The sequence below is a fragment of the Ambystoma mexicanum genome, chromosome 6p (assembly GCF_040938575.1).
Source record: "Ambystoma mexicanum isolate Mex_15411 chromosome 6p, UKY_AmexF1_1, whole genome shotgun sequence".
Classification (NCBI taxonomy): Eukaryota; Metazoa; Chordata; class Amphibia; order Caudata; family Ambystomatidae; genus Ambystoma; species Ambystoma mexicanum.
Window position 1 is genome coordinate 80,423,063 of NC_090935.1, and position 21,201 is coordinate 80,444,263.

Consider the following 21,201-nt stretch of genomic DNA (forward strand, 5'->3'; position numbering starts at 1 on the left):
AGGGAGGGATGCTACTGGTTCACCAGATACAGGAAGTACAGGAAGTACAGGAAGTACAGTACCTTCTGTTGTTACTGGGTCTTGAGACTCCACAAATGATGCTGCCAAGGTGTCAGCAGCACACAGCACCTGTGCTTCGATTATCCGGCCACAATCTCCTGGAAGTGAGGACATACATTTTTGGATGGACAGGCAAAGGTTCAGTAATGAGTTATTGTCAATATCCTCGTAATTAGAAACATCCATTGCTTGACTCCCATTAGAATTGATTTCTCGAATTTCTACAGTGGATTCTATAGTGAGTTTATTATTTTTCAGAAGGACATTTTTTTTGGAAAAGTGCAGGGATAGTACCTTCATTGGGTTTTCCACCCTCAAGGGTAGACTTGTTATCTTTTGCAATGGGTATAGAGTCTTCCTTATTGTTATTGCCCCTCCTTAAATTGTAGCGAGATTTGATTTTGTGGTTCTGGATTTAGCCATTTTTAAGCAGAATTACAGAGATAAGGGACCAGGATCAAAGAGGTTAACCTCCGCAGTCTACTGGTCACAAAAACAAAATGTGTAGAAGTATTAGCTTACCCATACGTTTTTCCTTCAGGACATTCAATACTGCTGTATTAATCCTGTTTTTGAATGGATTGCAGAACGTCTCCTGCCACAACCGCCAGCAAAACAGTAGCAAACAGTTACTTCACTAGCCCTAGACTCCACTAGGGCTTAACGCCACAAGGGCGACGGTATGAGAGTTTTATGCTCCTTCTTCCTATGGGGGGCGTGGCCGCAACCTTAAGGGGACCGCTCTGAACTCCAGGGCTTGCACAGCAGGCAAAGGCGGTAACGCGGTCACGGCAGGAGACGGCAGCAGAAAGTCACTTCACAGCCCTTGGCTCCACTAGGGCTTGAAAACACCTCATTTGTCTGCAAGCTGTTCCAAGAAGAGTCTGACAAAGAGACACACACGATGGAAGAAGAAGATGAGGAAGAACCCAGGATGGAACCGACTGAGGACCCCCCGCTGAGGGCACAAGATTTGGAGGCCCACGAACCCCCGGTCTGGGATCAATGGATTATATGCAGGCCCCCACACCTCATCGTACAGTAGGCCACAAACTCCCATGATAAGCAAAGGGGGGTGTTATAGATCTAATGAACACAGCCCCTTTAAGAGGGAGGGGAAGGGAAGGGCAGAGCTGGGGAGGAAAAGGGAAGTGGTCGGGACAAGGGACGAGGAGTAGTTTGGTGATGGTCATAAAGATGATAAGACGTAAGAGCTGGTGTCCTGTGGGATTACTGAGAGCATGAGTGAGTACCGTGTAACACCCTTGATTTCCTTATCATTATTTAATGCTTTGTCGTAATGTATCATTCTTTCCTATCTCCATGTCATGCTGTTCAGGATGTGTGTTTGCATGTTGGCGGTAACGAGTGCCCAGAGTACGATATGCCGTGTGAGTCCACTTCTTTTCTTGTGCTACACTAAATTATCTAATACACAGTTATGAACCCTCCCAATGGTATGTATTTTTCCAACTTCTGAAGCCTGAAATGTAGATCATCTGAAGCTTGACATTAGGGCAACTTGAACGGGCCTGCTGTTAAATCCCAGTTACGAGTTTAATGGTATCCACTACAGAGTGTAATTTGCTTTCTGACTCGCTCATTTTACTATAGACGTTAAGCTAGCTAAAGCCGGTAAGATAGCTCAGGGGGTTGAGCGCTTGCTGCTGCAATGTGTGTGTGATATGCAGGTTGCAGGGTCGAATCACCGCAAAGCCAACTCAGCCTTTCAGCCTTCAGAGGTTTATAAATGAGCACCAACACAGGCTGAGTGATAATGTATGTATATTTGTTCTACATAAGTTGCTTACGCATAAGTGCTATATAATAGCACACCATTACCATTTGGCCTTGGGCATCTGTTTGCATTCACAGTAATTTGGTAATATGGGGCTGTACACACTGATATTAACGATACATATGACGATACGTTCATGTATGAAATGTATATCACATTACAGTGATATTGTAACAATATTTTTCGTAGTGTACATAGGAACAATGCTAAGTGATGCCACTTCCTGTTTTATCAATGGGTGAAAGGTCATTTTCCATCACTTCCCATGATTTCACTTCGGGGTGGGGTGAAATGACATTACTTCCTCTGATGTCTTCTGAGGTCAAGGGTCATGTGATGTCACTTCCTCTACCCCTGGCATTTTGGGGAAATTACGTCCCTGCGTGTATGATCAGACCAGACGTGCAGAGCGGCACCCGCAAGCAGAACAGGATGCTACCAAAGGACCCATCATTAACGGGTCCGTTGTTAGCATCCTCCCCCTTCCCATTGAGCCCTATTGGGGCTCAAATGGGAATGGGGACATACCGGGTCCGGGTCCGCGAATGGGAATTACTGGGCCCGCAAATGGCCCGGTAATTCCCATTTTGCAGGACCCAGACCTGAGTTTGATGGTAGCCATGCCACTAAAAACGGCATGGCTACCTCCAAACTCGTAATGAGGCCCACTGCCTTTTGACGGTTTCATTTTATGCCTACGCAAGGCTAAATCATCCTTCTGGGTCAGGCGACTATTAAAGGTTATTCCTAAGTATTGAAAACTCAGTGTTACTTTTAACCTTTGTCCATCCAGTAGACTCAGGGGGTCATGAAGTCATTGGGTCGGGAAACACACAACATAGCATTTATTAATATTTACCTGTGTGGCAGGAGATTATTCTCAGAGACCTTTCAACAAAGAACCACAGAGAACATCTTTGATGTCCCATCCAGCACTGTGATGGAGCGAAAGGATGATGGTAGAGATGTGGAACCTTTTTTATAAATGGGTACAATGGCCCCAATCTTCCAGCTTGCAGGGATAAAATGTGAGGCCAAAATGGCATTAAAACATGTGTAAGAAAAGGAACCCATTGCGCAACACAGGATCGAAAGAGATTGTTTGAGACCCCACCAGCCCCCAGAGCCTTGCATGGTTTCTGTAGACCTACAACTATTTCAAGATCCTTCACAGAGAAGGGTTCTAGTTGTGCACCATTAAGATGGTGAAATATAGTGTAGCAGTAGAAGTAAAAAAAATAATTTGGTATACAAAGCATAACATTGACAGAGTGACATAAAACAGAGAATTCATCACAGGGCCAGATACAGAATCAGTGCCAAGTCTACACAATAATGTAGAATTTACCAACTTCCATTCAGCAGCATCACATTTTAGAAACGCAATTGTAAAACACGCAATTTCTTAACAGTTTAGCGCACCAAAGCTCAGAGCATATACATTTAGTTATTAGACGCTGCGCTTTCTTCAAAAATTGAACAAGTGTGGCTCATCCATGGCGGCGGGAGGGGCAGGGCCCGACCAACAATGACACTTCCCACCATGTCCATGAGTAACAGGAGACTCCTGTCACTGATGGACATAGTGGGGCTGCAGTCAATGTGCAGCAGGGAGCGTTCCTATGGAGCCATCCCAGCTGGACATGCGGAGTGCAGGCCGCCCCATGTTGGCACTTTAAAGCCGACAAATGCAGCTGAAAAGGATGCCTGGCGGCATTAAGAAAGAAACACCCACAGGCATCCTTTTCTTAACACCAAGCCCTCTGTCCTGACCCTCAAACAGACTAGGGTGGAGTCAGACTTTGCAGACACCACCACATTCTGTGCAAGAGATAGTACAGGAGGTGGAGACCTGATGGAGGACCAGGTGTCAGTTTCTAACTGCCTCTGAGCATTGACCCTCCTCCAAGGAGGAGGGTCAATGCTCAGATGCTAGGGACTGGGGGATGATGAAACAGTGATGTCACTGTCCCACCCACATGCTCGAACTTGGGAAAGAGAATAGAAGCCAATGTTACAAGCACTTAACTCTCTTCTTTAAGTCAGAAAGCACCCACTTTAGGGCTGCTGTGAGAATGAGCGGTCTCCTGTCCCCTCTCTACCCTTCCACTTCCATGGCATGCAAGCACTAACTCCACATCACAATTTCAATTGCCTAAAAATGTATGCATGTGAATGTAGGTTCTAACAATGAAATGCTTTACTGTCTGTGCCATTTATGGTCTGTGTCCTGTTCTGTCCGGCTCTCTAGGTCAGCCAGGTTGGGTCAACACAGTCCCACATTTTGGGGATGTGGGGCATCTGAAGTCCGGTCAACTCAATGGTGTTGCACCACTGCTGGAAAGAGGCAGCAGCCTATGTGTGACACACAACTTTCATGGATGTTTAATGTTAAGTCTAATGTATTAAATAATATTTGCATGCCCTGCTCTACAAGCTTAGATGTTGTGTTTCCTCTTTGCCATGACTCAGGTTTGCTGAAACTCTGGATATCATTTTATAATAGTCAATCTGCAGAGGACGGCTGTTCTATTTTAATGTGCCCACAGATCTCAGGCCCTTGTTTCTTTAACTATTTCCTATTTCCAGCAGATCAGTTATGGGGCGCTAGATCCTCTCCTTACTGAGAACAATGAGTTTCCATCCTTTTACCGGACTGTCCCCAATGAGCGCTCACATTACGCTGGAATAGCCCAGGTGTTAAAACATTTTGGCTGGACCTGGGTTGGGATCCTGGCCTCTGAAGATGACAGCGGGGAGAGAGCAGTGCAAGAACTAAGGAATGTGATCACCCAGACTGAAGGCTGTGTCGAGTTTACCTATAGGTTTAACAGTGAGATGAGTAACGCTGGTACGGATAGAACAGAAATTATTGTCAATGCCATTCGGAAGGCCACAGCGCAGGTGATCATTTTGTCTGGCACAGGGACATCAATGATGCAGTATTTCCTATATCATCATTGGAATGTTGTGCCTCGTAAAATTTGGATTGCATCAGTGACTGTGTCGTCATTTAAAGAGTATTTTTTTGAAAAAAAACTGCAAATATTTAATGGTACCTTGTCATTTTCAATCAAGACTGGAACAATAATTGGATTTAAGGAGTTTCTCTATGATATGAATCTATCCATGTTTCGAGACAATGATGTCTTCGACAATCTATGGCGGTCTGCTTTCAAGTGTAAATGGATGGATAGAGAACACCAAGATACCGCTGAATATATATCACACCTTCCCTATTGCTCTGGAAATGAGACCTTACAAAGTCTTGACTCGTCCATCTATGATGTATTCAACTTTCGATTCACACACAGGGTTTACATGGCTGTCTATGCAATGGCACACTCCTTACATGACATGTATCTTTCTGACCCTAGACCTGGATCTGAGAGTGCTGCTGAGAGACCAAGTCAGGAGCACAGGCCATGGAAGGTAAATAGGTAAAGGTAAACAGCTTCAGAGCAAACATTTATATCTTGCCAATGAATTACTGTCCAAGTCAAGGTTGTTGCACTAACCCAAACACTATGTGATCATTGATATCGTGGCCCAGACTAACTGTGGTGTGTTTAGAAGAAGTATGCACATGAGGATGCAGAGTAGGAAGTGTGATTTGTTGTGATCTCAAAAATAATGGTGAGGTTTCCTGCAGAACGCGAGAGAGGTGGTGTGATCCCCATAGAGGTAGTGGAGGTAGTGGAGAGAGAGGAAGGACAGAGGTTTAAAGTTGATGAGAGTGCATCTTGCGCTCAATAATAAAAAGGCCTGTTTACTCCCAGGAGTCAGAACCTGGCATGTGACAGAGATGGTGTGAGTACCATGGAGGTAGTGGAGGGAGCGGAGGAACCGAGGTTTAAAGCTGATGAGAATGAGTCTTGCGCTCGATAATCAAAAGTCACAGTATGATGGTCTGTTTAGTCCATGGGAGTCAGAAACACAAGGAATTCACACGTGTGCTGTCCCTCTAATGCCTGAGGAAAAGCACTGCTGAGGAAAGCGTTTGATGGTTGGTCTCCTAGTGTCCATCTTTCTAAGAATGCACTCTATATCCACTATTTGCTTTTCTAGATGCCTTGATGGGGTTATCCTTATGGGGGGTTGTACAACCCCCTAACATTTAATAACAGAACCCTCAATTGGTATTACCAAATAGGTAGTTAGAACCTAGAGAACCTGCTGAACATCTGAATAGCTGAGAACTTGAGATGAGAAATAATTCACGTAGAGCAAACATGTGTATACCATCCCCGGTCCTCTATTCCCATCACTGAGAGGACCCCTAGGGTATTTTCAATAGACTTGAGTTAAGTCAGGGACTAGGGAGCTAGCAAGATAATCCAGCACATTGCCACCCAACCAATCCCATCACCTTCTCAAAATTCAGAGGCAGCCCAAGCCCAACAGGGCTATCACTAAAATCTCCCTTTACAATTATAGTCCATATTAGAACGTGCCTTACCCCACATGATCATTTTGTTTCTTTCCATTACATGTCTGATCAGACTAGGGCCTTCCAATGGGCATTCATCCACCACAACACTTTCGAGCAGAAGGCGCTATACAGATTTCAAATAGCATAGCATACCAGAACAATGATCAACCCCATCACTTTAAACACAAGAGGTCATCCCCATGGTGTGCCCTCTTCCAAAGGTCTCTGCCCTTCCATTAGCAAAACTATTCCAGTTTGTATCCACCTCTTGATGGTGACCTCCCCAAAAGCACCATTTTGACCAAAGCAAGAACTTGAACTCCTGTGTGCCCTCAAGATAGGCACCCAGTGTGGTCCAGAAATCCTCCCTTGAGCCTCAACCATTCTTAGCAATATCTGGCTTCTTAAGTTTACATTCTTTAACATTGAAGGAGTTGAACTTTGGCTAATTGACCTCTCAGGCGTCTCTGCGGTGTCCAGCTCTGTGCCCTGGTCCAGGATGGATCTGATCTAGATGAGCTGAGAACTTAAGCACCCACTTCCTGATATTTTTCCCCTACATTCCCTCAACTAGATTGATTAATTGTAGGGTAGCCGACCTACAGCGTTTTGAAAGTCTTCGAGAGTGGAATGAAGCAGCCATGACATTTTCATGGCATTCAGCCAGCTTCACATTTAACCTGGCTAGGTCACTGTGCACCTCCTTTATGACCCTTTCTGTTTCATCCACTCTGGTCTACTAGATGCCTCCTTATATCCTCATAGGTAGTATTGATAGAATGTGTGGATGAGCATATTTTTCTGTAATCTGTTTCCTGTGCCCTCTTTCAATTAGGCATAACAATAGATAGTTATTTTTTTGTAAGGGGGAACAATACCTTCCTTCCGGGGTTCATCTGGCTGTGATCTCCACATATGCGTGCTATGCTTTTTAGAGACTCTCATTCCCCTCCTCATCTGCTCTCTCATTTAATGCGTTCAGGGCTGATCCCCACATGGTCGTCTTACTTTGATCATCCAGCAACAAACACTCCACTTGCAACCCTTTTTTCTAGTTGTTTTGGTGTACTGCTTTCAGATGAGTCTCCGGCCATCTGTAATCCATGTCTACCCTGCTCCTTACCCTGTTCTGAGGTCTTCTCCATGGAACACATGTGATCTTCCTCGCAGGTCTTTGTGCAGAACCAAGGCAAAGACTTACACAGGGCATGCATTTGTGGGATCGGATGATAACGACTCACATTCCGTCTGTGCCTTTTACACTCCTCTATTAGCGCACACCCATTGGATTGGGCTACCTTCCAAGAAGACTACAGGGATCCCTGTACACCCATTTCATCCTCTGGGGTCCACAACCAATCTCTCACCAGGCCCAAACAATCTCTGACTCCATAATTAGGGATTCCCATCACCTCTGTTGCCACTCTATGACCTCACTGATCCTCATGATCCTCTGAAATGGCTGCAAAGGTACACTCACTACCAGGTCCTGCCACAGAAGCTTACTGCTGCACTCCATTCTCCAGCAGATCCTGTGGCTCCGTCCCAGAATTCTATATGCTGCTCAGGGTGCTCCTGACCCCTTTAGGAGGCCACAGTCATACTTCAACAGTATCCAGTGACACTCTTGCTTCTTCGGAAGTCACCCCTGCCAGTCCCCACATTCAAGGTGAGTATGCCTGCTTCATCTGAGGGCACATCTTCCTGTTCAGGTGGCCATTTACTCAGCCAATGGCTGTGCCCCCGGTATAGTTTTGTGGTGTGTCTTATACCACTCCTGAAGAATCATAAACTGCAGACATTTATTTCCAACATCTCTTACACCTTATAGGATATGAAACAGAGCCACATTATTCCAATATGCATGTGTAAAAGCATAATTTAAATAATTGTAACATCTATGGCAAAGATGAAGGATGGGATTCCATGGGATATAGAATTAAAAATATTCAATTAAATAATACATACATTTACCAGTTTTCCATATAGGAAGCAATTGTGGAATCGTGAAGAGTTGGTGGCCATTTTTGATAATGTTATAACGTTCAGTAAACACATCTTTAATAATAGATGTTAGGAGTGTTCCGAAATTCAGCTTCGAGTAAGTATTTGCCAGAATTCCAGCTGAAAAACAGATCTTCAGCTTTGGTTTTCACTTAAAGCTGTAAGTGCTTCTTTGATTGTGTGCCTGAAATCATTCATACAGAGGAAGTAAACAAAGTCTGCAGTCACTTCTTCGATTAAAACAAGCCAGAGTAGGTGTGAGAGTCCAAGTATCTGCCCTTCAAGTGCAGGGCAGAAAGCTTTCCTCTGGTGTATTGTCTCTGAAAAGAGAGTTCTCTCTAACACGTGTTTGGCTGTTGAAATCCATTGGGCTGTGGCAATAGTTTAGCCAATCAGAACAAGAAACATTTATGTTCTTCATGGTCTAATTCATTTTCTGAATAACTGTAAGAGAAATATGTAGGTTACTGGTTCCATTCCTACCAGTTTCCAGTCAAAGTACGATAATGACTGTGATGTACGTGCTGCAGAAAATTCCTGCAAGTTCCAATCCTAGGAAAATACTCCAGGAGGTAGTGTGCCTGCAACAAAGAACTGTATGCAGCCGACAGGCCATCGGGTCAAATCAAGTAAAACAGCTCAGCGAGAAGTGTTCCTACTAAAAGATTACACTTTCTGCATGGCGTGACCTATCGAGGGATTCAGTCACTTCTCCCAAATGGGGGAGCCCCTTCCTGCGAGGCTAGGGTGGTGAACCCACTATCCAACATTCGTCCTAGGGATGGCGTAAGCGAGACCACACAGGGAGAGACTCCCCTCTTGAGGATAGGTACTCCTTTTCCCATAAAGAACTCTGATATTACTAACCCCCCAAAACCAGCGCAACAGTATTAACTGACTGACCACTAAATTCCTCTTGCATTTGTTATTGTAATGTAATACAAGATGAACAACATCAACCTGGTACTGCGACAAGTAAGAACATGGGAGCAATGAAGAGTGCTCGTCTGCCAAGTACTGACACGAAGAGGCCAACGGGAGGCATGGCGAATATAGCCTTGACACAAAGGAAAGAACGGAGCAGAGGATGAAACCCTTCCATCGCTGAATTAGCCAGCATGTGGAAAGAGGGACACAGGAGATACCGGAGAATCATCCCGACCGACCACAGAGAAGAAAAAGAGAACACTGACCCAGTGGCATGGAATCCCTTCAATACAGGTTCAGCAGAGAGCGGGATACCCGGGGCCAAAGGCATAAAGAGTGAAGAACACTTGAGGAACCTGCATACTTGTCCAGGTAATTGTTAAAAGAAGAGTGAAGTAATTGGCGAACTATATAAAGTGTTAAGGTCACTCGGGGATCTCAGTAATTGAAAAAGCAGTATACAGAGTGAAGATCACTCGAGGACCCTGCATCTTTATCCCAGTAATTGGCAAAGCCATATTAAGAGAGAATATCACTCAAGGACCCTGCATTCTTGTCCCAGTGATTGGCAAAAGTGTATGAAGAGAGAAGATCATTCAGGGTGCAGATATTGATTCGGAGTCCTCTTATTGTAGGTTTTGTAAAGGTCATATGGTATCTAAGGCCCCAAAGCATTTATTAATGTATTGTCCAAATTTTATAGTGAGGTGCACTTGGCAATTTAGGTGCATTTTGAAGAAATTGCTGTATTGAGAGTGAAAATGTGTGGCTAAAATACATTGATGGTCAACCTACCTCTGTGGTTCTTGCAGTTATTTGGTTTAATAACAGCTTAAATTTAGGAGATAAAGTGGTTGAATATTAAACTGAAATTCATTTTTTTTCAACTCATGCGTTTATGTATATTTTTTATATTTTTTTATTTGTGTGTGTTCCAAATGGAACTTTACAAAACTCTTGTTCCTGTATTTGTCAAATCTTAAAAATGCCTCTGCCTAACATTTTCACTGTTTCTTGGATGATCTTCACCAGGGCAATTTGCCATGTTGTTCTGTCACCTCCAATTAGTCTGAGCCACCATTGGTTTGTGTCGAAGTGTCTGTTTGCCCGGAAAGAGTCAAAGTAAGCTGATCTTATCGTTTGGTTCCCTGGGCAGGCCATTAGTAAGTGGCGTATGGTTTCCTTTTCTGCCCCACAAAAACGGCATACGCATGTGTCCGAGGTACCTTGGATGTAGCAAATCTCATTGGTTTCAATTAGGTTTAGTCTTGTCCTGAGCAAGTAATTCCTGGATGGTCTATTGGGAAATGTTTTAATGTACCTCTGAAGTTCATTTACTTTGCACAGAGTGGGTGGAAGATGGGCTAAAAGTTTGTTGGCTGTTACTTCCGCTTAGGTGTGTGACCAATCGAGATTTTTAAGTTTTGCGCACATCTTCTGAACATGCGACTGAGGCCAGCAAGGCTAAGTTTTCCTCTCTCCATTTTGTCAGCATTTTCCCTGAATCCATTTTAATTTATTTTCCTATCATTGTGTAGATGTTCTGGTCGTCTTTGGAAATGCACTTTCGGTAAAGCTGATATTTACCGTGCCTGCTATAGAGAGAAGACTGTGTTCTCATCGGATTGCCGGCATTCAAGTTGAGTTTGGTAGGCACAAAGCCTTTTTCCAAAAGAGACCTTCTAGCTTTGTCCAATATTTTTTGGGGATCTGAGGTATAGCTTCTGCTCCGTATGTAATTGAAGGCACTACTTTTTCTTGTAGAATTCAATTACAGGGATTGTCGAAAATGATCGGAATTTTAGATCGATAGCTTTGCCTTGTGCTGCTAACTTTTTAGTTTTTAATTTCAGACTTTCTTGCATTGCAATTTCGGTGCGAGAACTGTCTAGAGTCACACCCAAGTATTTGAAATCTTTTGTTCTTTCAATCTCTGTGTTTTCCAGGTACCACTTGTATTTGACGGGTTTTTTTAGGTGCTAATTCCAGTATTAGTATTTTTGTTTTTTCTTTGTTAATTTGTAGGTTATTTTCCACTCTATAGCGTAAAAGGTTAGTTAGTTGTCTCTGCAGTCCAATCTGGGTCTGGTCAAATAGGACCAGATCATCAGCGTACATGAGCCGGCTAATTTGTACCTTGGCCAATTTCGGTGGGAAGGATTTCGTTAGGTCCTCTGTTTCTCCAATGTCACCCATGTACGCTAAGAATAACTCAGGGGCAAGAGGACACCCGTGTTTAACCCCCCCTACCCATGGGGATTTCGGCAGACACTTGTCCTTGAGGGGTTAGTCGCACTCTTAGCGAAGTATTTGTGTGCAGTGCTTTTAGTGGCAGGAGGATTTCCTTAGGACATTTCCATCCTTCAAGTTTTGACCAAAGTCGAGACCTGTCTATCAGGTCAAAGGCCTGGGAAAGGTCAATGAAGGCCATAAAACATCTGGGTTTTCCTTCAAGCACCTTGCTCTTTAATGTACTGATGACAAAGATGTTAGCCGATGTGCCGACGTTTTTTTTTAAACCTGTTTGGAATCTGTCATGGCATGGGGCAAGTGTGGCCCAGGTTTGCAATCTTTTCAGCAATAAGGCCCCAAAGACCTTTCCGATGCAATCCAAGAGGGCAATTGGTCGAAAATTCCAATGGTCACATATGTCCCCCTTTTTATAGATTGGGACGATAGTCGCTTTAGTCCACGAGGATGGAATAGATTTCAATTTTTCACTTCTAACAAAGATCTTTTTTAGGAGGGTTGACCACTCTGAAGGGTTTTTTTTTTTAGGTCCATGTTGGAGATCCCATCCGGGCCGACTGCTCTAGAGTATGTTAGTTTTTTTAGAGTCTCGAAAATGTCTTCTTGATCGTCGAAGTATAGCCAACACGAGGGGTCATTTTCGGGACAGTCGTCCTTCTCCTTTGATGGAGATTCAAAAAGAGTTGTGAAGTGATCAATCAATTTCTGCTCCCCCACTGAGTTGATGAGGGAATTTTTTTTTCGATGGGGTTGCAGATTTTATGATTGACCAGAATTCTCTTGCTTTGTTTCCACAAATTGCTTTCAGGACTTTTTCTGAATCTTGCTGGTAAAGGAGAGAGCGGTGGTTTTTTGTCCAGTTTCTGTAGTTTCTTGTAGCTTCTGACAGTTTTTTCTCCTGTTCACTGGGAGAAGTTTGCTTCAGTTGTCGCTTAATTCTTCAGAATTCCTGTCTTTTTAAGACCAGCTGGGCATCATAACTGTGTTTATGTGTGGTGTGGAAGGTTTGAGGGGTCTTCTTTTTTGTTGAAAAAGCCACGGGTAGAGGCACATAGTCTGGTTCGGGATTTTCTTCTGACAGACCCTCTTCAGAGTATCTCTCTGTGAGCAACCTTACAGCCGAGATTGAGAGTTTTAGGCGGTTTCCCTGGTTGTTTACTTCCACGCTGTAGGGTTCGTCCTTTGCTCTCTGAAATTTGGTCAACCAAGTTGTTATTAATTGATTGTGGTCGCTGGGTGTTGTTTTGCGGACCTTGAAAGTTGTTATTGTTTCTAGAAAGGGACGGGCCAAGGAGATGTAATCGATTGTTGCTCTCGACATTCCCTGTTCCCATGTCGAGGGACGGTATTTCTCCTTGAAGACTGTATCAAGATTTAACATGTGTTGTGAAGACATCAGCTTGCACAAAAGCTTTCCTCTCTGTCTTGCAGCTGTAGTTTTGGAATTGTTTTCTTCTCTCGCACATGATTTTGTGCATGTTATGTTGAGGTCTCCACAGATTATGAGAGATGAGACCAGACGTATTGACTGAATTTCATCCATTATTTCTTACATCAATTGGATGAAGTGTTTTGAGTCTATGGTAGCTGGATTGCTATTTCTGTGCTTTGGTTCTTTTCAAGTCCTTTCTTCTTGATTGTCGAGAGGGGTCATTTTCGGGACAGTCGTCCTTCTCCTTTGATGGAGATTCAAAAAGAGTTGTGAAGTGATCAATCCATTTCTGCTCCCCCACTGAGTTGATGAGGGAGTTTTTTTTCGACAGGTTTGCAGATTTTATGATTGAGGAAAATTCTCTTGCTTTGTTTCCACAAATTGCTTTCAGGACTTTTTCTGAATCTTGCTGGTAAAGGAGAGACCAGACGTATTGACTGAATTTCATCCATTAGTTCTTACATCATTCGGATGAAGTGTTTTGAGTCTATGGTAGCTGGATTCCAGTAAGAATTTAGAATTGCTATTTCTGTGCTTTGGTTCTTTTCAGGTCCTTCAAGTTCAATGAGGACTGCCAGTATGGATAGATTTGTCAGCAGAGTTTCTTTCATTTTCATACCTACACTATTCGTGCAGGCCACAAGTAGGCCCGAAGATGGACGGCCAAGTTGGCCTTTTTTTGCAGGAGCCAAAACTAGGTCATAACCGTCCAAGATGGGTTTATCAGTGAGCCATGTTTCTTGTAGGCAGATCACGTCACATGATGCTAAATCAGCATCATTCCAGGTCATCATGTGTGTATACCCGCGAGTATTCCAGGAGCAAAGTTTTAGTACAGTATGAAGCGGGTCGGCTTGCAAAATGTCGTTGACGTGACTCTGCCGACCTTCGCATTGCTATTTGTTCAAGTTTTTTGACAGTGCTTTTGGCAGCCAGGACCAGATTCCCTGCGAGTTCCCTTTTTGTGGTGAAGTTTCTGGCGCTCTCGTTCGGTCTGAATTGTTTGTTTGCTGCACCATGGGCGTTCATTTTTTCGAAGATTCTTTATTCACTGGTTTCTGTGGGATTTTATTTGGGCTCATATCCCTGTATTTCCCACTTATTAAGGTCCTCCCACTTCTTATTTGTGAATTTTCCTGCTCCTGCGGCAGTTTCTTTTTATAAGATTGGTCCTCGCTCTTTTTTCTTGTGGGGCCTGTACTTACTGTCTTTACTGAGGGATTTTCCTGTGTTTCTCTGCGTTCAACAGGTGACAGCGAAATCTCAGTCACCGTGTAACCGAGTTCAGATAGTTCCTCTATTTCCTCGATTATTCGGGACTGTATTTTCTTTGAAGGAATGTACAGGTAAGTTTTTGCTCTACGATTTGAATTATAAGAGTCCACTAGTTCAGATCCTCTGATTTAATCTGACGAAGTGCTGGAATAAAGCCAAAGAGGGTTAAAACTCCTCGTCTGTTGAGAATTACTTTTTCACAGTTTTCTGGCCGTTGTTCTATTTTTAGAGACCAGACAGTCTTTTTGTTGGAGTTGCGTCGGTCATGATGGGATTCTGTTTTTGATTTATAGTGGGCCCTCCGTAGGGGATCTTTTTCCCGGATCAGATGTTCTTTTGGACTCTTTTTACTTGATATTCGCTGCGGATCCTCCCTGGAAACATTTCTGCCCCTTTCTCTGAATTTGTGCCGGGGTTCTGATTTTGGAGTCCCCCGATTTGGCGACAGAGACTCTATCCTTGCGGAGAATTATACTTTCCTGTAACCAGCATTGGTTTGATTTGTTTTTGAGGGCTTGTAAATCATGGTTCTTTGTTCTTCCATGGTGCGGAAAGGTGGACTCTTTGGTTGGTCAGACAAGAGACTCGGCGGTGTCTTTTCGACAACTTTTTCTTTTCTGATGGACTTGCTGCTACTTGGTTCCTCCTCCAGAGGTGTTCACTAATGTTCATTTACTGGTCATCCGCCAGGAAATCTTCAACTGCTTTTTGGAGAGTGATTTTTTTCTGTGTCGTTTGTAATCTGGAAGACAAGGGAGGAACCCTGGAGTGTAGAAGGACGACCCTTTTTGGTTAGATTCATCTTTGGCTTCTGCAATGTGGGCTCTAATTCTGGCTTGGCCATTTTTGCCGTCGATGTTCCGGTTTGTACACAAAATATCGGGTAAGCCTGATCTTTTTCGTTGTATCGGTTTTGATTTCCCTTTGGTCTCTATGGTGGTTCTTTTTCATTAGGTTGACTTTGAATTCTATTTGATCTTGGTGGTGTTTCTTCACTGATATGAATGACTTCACTTTGTTCATAAATCACAGCGCTGTTTTTATTTGAGCAGTGGGGCTCGCTGGTCTCTGGTATAGTTGTCAATGGTGGGATTGGTAAGCTTTGTGTCTGTTTGGAAATAGTGGACCTCTCTTGATCGTATGAGATTTCTGCTTTCGATTTTCCTTTTGAAGATAGGGTGTTTGTTTTTAGGCGTTCATCTAGAGCAGTAATGTAGCCTTCTAGAAAGATCAGTTTTGTGTACATCATTGCCTGCATGGTGGTGTGATCTTTCAGGTTTTCACTGATGGATTCATATAACTTTGTGAAAGGCGCCAAGGCTATCGACACTGTGGACATGATTGATATGAAGTCTAGTTTCTTTTTTGCCAGAGAGTCATTTGGAGCACCTGATAGGTTTTTGTTTGGGTTTTGCTCATTTGTTATTGACTTTCTTGCAGAGGTGTTAATAAAGGAGTCTGTTGAATCCCACCTATCCCTACTTGGTCTGCCTCTTTGGGTTTCTCTCAAATCCACCCCTTGGAGTTGTCCACCCATCCGTTTTCTGTTACCATGATTGTGGTTTGACTCAGTGTTGTTTGGTGAAAAAGTGGCTGCGGGGGTTTTGGCCTCATCTGCCTTTTCGAGTGGTGGAAGGGGACTTAGAGAGGTCGGCTTTGGTAAGACCTCTGGGGGAATTGGTGAATGGACAGGTGGGTTCTTCTTCGGGTTCTTCTTCTGGGGCTGAAGGTTTTCTTTGTTTTGTTGAAGGTTACCTACCGGGCAATTGGAGGCCGGGGGTATCACGCCTGAGGCCTTTTAAATTTGGGTTGCTGGGATTTTTGGGGAGGTTTCTTGATTGGCCACATCCCCACCCAGGATAAGTTCTTGTAGCAATAGAGTGGAGTCCTGCGTTGGAGCGCCCAACTCTAATGACAAGGGCTCAGGTGTTACTAGTGCTTGTGACTTGCTAGGAGTCATAGGTTTCAGGGGGGTGCTAGTAGGGAAGTCGGTTTTCCCGGATTTCTGGGGTGGTTGACAGGAGTTTATGGCTTCTACTATCTCAGCATCTGTGAGATCTTTTTGAGCACCCCTTGTCTGCGGAGCAAAGGTATTAAAGAAATCTGTTACCAGGTTGGTTATTGGGGTTTTACCTGAATCTAGTGCCCATAATTTCTTTATTGTTCTTGCCCCTGGATTTCCATTATTCCAAGAATGTTGAATCAACGGTTTCTTGTTCTGTGTATTGGGCTTTGTGTTTACTTTTGTCTTGTGTCTGGGTTTCTTTCCCCTCTTTGATGATGCCGTCTGGCTCCATCGTCGTTTCTTTTTGTTACTCGTAGTTTCCAGCACTGAAGTATGTGGTATGTCTTTTTCCTGCACCTTTTACAAATGTTAGAAGAAGGGGTCAGCCTCCTGAAGTTGTGATACATTTTGTAGCACTTTGGACTTTGTTAATGACTTTTCACACGTTTGTTTCTTTGGGTGTGTGTGAATCATAGCAGTGATTTGCACTGTATTTACTTCTTTGAATTCTGTTTGGAGTGTTTTTTTAGGTGTTGTGGAAGATAACAGTCTTTCTGTTGTTTCCGGGACTGAGGAGGGATTCCGTGCGGGAGGCAACCCCACATGGTCTTGAGGAGCCGGCAAGGATGAACTTGCTCGGACCTTGACACCGCCCCCTCCACATTGGAGTCCATCACTCACTGAGGCTCCCTCACTGAGCTGGCAACTGGCTCCCATCTCCGGCACACCCGAGCCCCTCCCCTCCTGCTCACCACACCCGCCTCTCCCTCTGGAGGAACCAGGGAGCAGGAACAAGGAGGAGGAGGTGACGGGGGCCGATGGAAATACCGACAGCACCACCGAGGGCTGCGGCGACCGTCCAAGGATCCGCGAGTCATCTCCAGAGCCTCTGCGATCCCCGGCCAGCTGCTCCTCCTGGCCGCCGGCATCGGACGAAGGTGACGCCAGATTATTAATTTTATCTTCCATTAGCAAGCTGCAAATGTCTTTTTGTTTTTTGGAAAGACCTCAGGAGGACGCGTTCCTAGTTTATGGGTGGATGATGTTATTGATGATTTTGCACGAACACGGGCACTACGTAGCATGCGCCCTTCTTCTGGGTCCTGAACTTCTTGTTCCAAGGGCTTCTTAGAGTCGGCAGTCCTTGCAGCCATGACAGTCAGGACTGCAAGACTGCCACTCTTCGCCACGCCGCGTCCACTCCGCGGAGGAGATGGCGTTATGAAGGAACGTTGAAAGCAAAAGAGACACGCCTCCAGGCAACGCAGGAAGCGAGATCAGCGAGGTGAGCAGAAAGACTGCCACTCAACGCCACTCTGCCTCCGCTCTGTGGAGGAGACGGCGTTATGAAGGAACATTGAAAGCAATAGAGACACGCCTCCAGGCAATGCAGGAAATGAGATCAGCGAGGTGAGCAGCAAGACTGTCACTCTTCGCCACTCCATATTCTTGATGTTATATGAACACATTTTGTGATAGGTGTATTTTTGTAACTGTATTTGTGTATCTATTTTTTTATATAAGAAATCACAGTTTTAATTCCTATTGTTTTGTGGTCTATCTATTTAAAATGGCTTATCTTGGACTTAGTATCTAATATTGTAAAGGTTGAACTTGCTTTTGCCAAAATACAATGAAAAAATTCCCGGAGAAAAAAGGAGTGATGATTCTGCAGTGTAACATGGACTGATCCAGTTGGAGGTTCACTTCACCTATGAGCTTGTAGTTTTTCTATTAGTATTGTTATGGTTAAATACACTTTTTAACACCTCATCATAACAAGAGATAAAAAAACAACAAATATAAACATATTACACATATCAGTACAGTATATAGTAAGAACATATGTGCTTAACATTTATATCAACATTCAATCCATATCATAAATCAAATAGATTCATAGCACATTAAAATTCACCCTAATACAATCTACATCATTGATTTTAGCACCTCCTGTACTTTCAGCCAAACAAGGTATAAGGTAAAATTCAAATTGTTCATTCCTCTGAAAATAGCAATCCCTAAGATTGATCAGAAAAAGTATTCTTAAGTGTATATCTAAAATTCTGGAAAACCTTGACATATATTTCATGTAACTTCTGACAACATCTTAATAGATGTCTAGACGTCTCAATTTCACAGTTTCATAGCCTACATTACCAGGCACCAACACAAGAGAGAGTAGGAAGCAAGACCAGTCTAACCATCATGATGAACCATCTAAATTTGCTATCGAAATTATTAGATAAATATTTACATTGGGTATCTGATGAATAGGTTCTAAGACATTCTTTGTATTTAAGAAAGCTGTTAGTGGCGGCAAAGGTGTCCAGGATCTTAATCCTTTGTGTTTAATTTTCAGTGGGACAAAATATCTCCTTTATATTCACAATATTCAAGGAAGGATTTTTCTCACACTCCCAATAATTTGTTTCAATAACCTCCATTTCAATCCCGTCATTGTGTTCTTTGCTAACCGGAAATATTCAGTTGTTTACACACATGATACTTTATCATGTGATATTTGAGCGGAACCCGATGCCCCTCTCCTTTGGATTTTTTTCTTGGTATTTGGGGGTTTCGGTTTTCTCCTTTTAGATTGTTTTATGGTATTTTTAACCAAATATTGTTTGTCGCCCAGCCTGACAACAGGAGAGCCGCTCTCATTGTCAGCAGATCTCGATACATATTCATGTACAGTGAGAATGGAGTCCTTTGGGTTCCGGCTGGCAACAGTTAAATCCTTTACAGTTGCAAGCATTTCCGATTGCCTAAGACCATTATATTCTGTTGGAGGAATATCCATAATCTTATCTGTAGTGAGAAAGATAACATCCACTAATCTAATTACAACCACTTTAATAATTTGTTGTTCTTTCTGGATCGAGCTACATAATGCAAATAATGCGTTCAGAATGTTCTTATGCTCCGGCTCACCTAGCTCTTCATTCAACGAGGACTCATATGAAGAGAAAGAGTCATCTTCAATAGGCAAAAAAGCAAAAGCCTTTGTTGCAATTTCTATTTAAGTCAGGGGTTCTTTCCAGGTTAGTCAAAGGGTGTCACTATCTTGAGGAGCATTACTATGTGCTATAAGGGCATTCGCTGTCCCTAAAATTGGTAAATATTTTTAATTGAGACACACATTGTGATGTTTATCTATTGGGTTGAGATCAGAGGTTTCCACAATCTCACAGTCACTTCCAGGATGATGTACCTCCAGCAGCATAGATTGAGCAGCCATCTTACTCAGAGGTTTTAAGTAAGATGTAATTTTGTCTAGTGCCTTGTTGGTATCACTGTGTTTTTCCCTCACAGCCTCAAAAGCCCCTAGTGTCACCCCCTTACTATGTGATTTGTTATTTATTTTCTTCTTAGAGATCAATTTCTTTCTTTCACTTACAATACAAGATCACCTTGCTGCTGTTGTGGCGTTACTTAGGAGTTGATATTGCTTGTGTGCCAGAGGCATTCTCTACTTACTATGCTAATCTAATATTTACTTATCAACCACTGCTTTCAGAGCCCAATACGCAACCTGCTAATACCAAATACAGAATGAAACTCACTCTCTAGGTTTCATAAAAAAAAAAGAAATACTGGATGGGTAGTTAGTGTTGCTTATTCCAAGCTTACCATCACCAAGTACCACACTTTTGTAATTGCGCTACGTTAATCAACAAATCACTTATTTATAGAGAAATGCTTTATATTAGAATCACTTAAGGCTTACCATTATTATTTGCAATGGACACAAGCTGAACTGAAATTTTTTATATGAATGGAGCAACCTAACGGGAACCGCCACAGCCCAACAGCCTAACAGCACTGTGTGGTCCACGCGCCCAACAATTTTTAAAGTCTTTAGGTGGCCAGTGGGGTCGCCAAGTCACGGGATAAGAAATTACAACACAAATGCTACATGTAACAGAAATCGTGACGTTCACGAGAAAGGAGCTTGAACAGAGGGTCCTCGGTCCATAATCTCCTGCAGCCTAACAGCACCTGAGGTGCACTCTGTGGTGTATGAACTTGTAATACATTGTATGTAGCTAGATGCATAAGGTAAACTGCCAACTTCTTGTACCACGTGCAAGTCTTACTTTCTACATGGTATAACTCAAGTAATTGGACTATTTTGTCTACTCCTCCAATGTACCTTTTGTAGTCCAGAATACAATTGGGTTTTAGCACTTGCTGAGCCTTCCCGTGCACAGTGACAAGGGAAGTACTTTCATCATGAATAGTACTCAGCATGTGCACATCCCTTCGGTGGCAGAATTTTACTGCCAACAGTTAATCATGCTGCAATGCCATACATGCTCCCTTGTCCAGCTTCTTACAAACAAGTTGTCTGGGGAAGCCTTTGCAGTTGCTGCGGATTCTACCACATGCCAGTGTGCCCACATTGTACAATTCCTTGAACAGTGGTATTCCGGTGTAGAATTTGTCCACATACAATTGGTGACCCTTGTGGAACAATGATGTGGCAAGATCCCACACAATCTTCTCACTGGTCCCTAAATGGGCTGGGCAGCCGGGAGGGTGTATGCTCGAGTCTTTTCCAGTGTAGACTTTCATGCTGTAGGCATACCCAGTGGTACTTTCACACAAGATATAAACCTTGATTCCATATTGTGATCTCTTGCTTGAAATATATTGCTTGAACAGTAGCTGGTTTTTTAACAATACCAACGGTTTATCAATGAACATGTTCTGGCTAGGAACATACACCTCAGACAATTGCTGTGCAAAGTGCTTCAGTAATGGCAGAATTTTGAATAGCCTATCACAATTTGGGTCAGTTCTTGGCAATGCTGAAGAGTTGTCATTGAAATGCAGCATACGTTCTAGTGCTAGGAAGTGATCTTTACTCATTGTTGCTGGAAAAAAAGGGCTTGCAATTACAGCTTCAGTAGACCAGTACAGTGAAATAGACGGCATCCTTCTTTGTGCCAAGAGCACAGTGAGACCCCAAAATGTTCTCATCTGAACACTCGTAGTTGGAACCCAAAGGT

General features: G+C 43.3%; 1 protein-coding gene across 2 annotated transcripts in view; it reads left to right on the plus strand.

Moving 5' to 3' along the window:
- The first annotated feature begins 1,224 nt into the window (after positions 1-1,224).
- LOC138510879 (vomeronasal type-2 receptor 26-like) overlaps positions 1,225-21,201 on the plus strand; it is a 176,128-nt gene continuing 156,151 nt past the window's right edge. Inside the window, exon 1 of one of the 2 annotated variants that reach the window (XM_069626533.1) lies at positions 1,225-1,305. The gene's annotated coding sequence lies outside the window, so the exon portion shown is untranslated. The remainder of the gene's footprint in view (positions 1,306-21,201) is intronic. The other variant, XM_069626534.1, reaches the window with a different exon arrangement.